The following is a 229-nucleotide window of genomic DNA, read 5'->3' as shown; positions in this document are numbered from 1 at the left end:
AAATATACACATGTATTTACGTACATTAATCAATCAGTATTATTTGCCTATTCCATTAACATGTACATCAGTCGTCTCCCCTTCCTTCTGACCAATCTCATCATCAGTGGCATTTGTATTGGTGGGATTAACCTTGTTAGTCTGCTTGCGTTTTGGTACCTAGCATCAGAAATCAGATAAACCCAGGATTCATGTGTAGGATATATATTTTCATTATTTTCATATACAC

This window comes from Mizuhopecten yessoensis, unplaced genomic scaffold (assembly GCF_002113885.1).
Source record: "Mizuhopecten yessoensis strain PY_sf001 unplaced genomic scaffold, ASM211388v2 scaffold4599, whole genome shotgun sequence".
Lineage (NCBI taxonomy): Eukaryota > Metazoa > Mollusca > Bivalvia > Pectinida > Pectinidae > Mizuhopecten > Mizuhopecten yessoensis.
The sequence above is the reverse complement of the archived record's forward strand: the minus strand, read 5'-3'. Positions refer to the sequence as shown.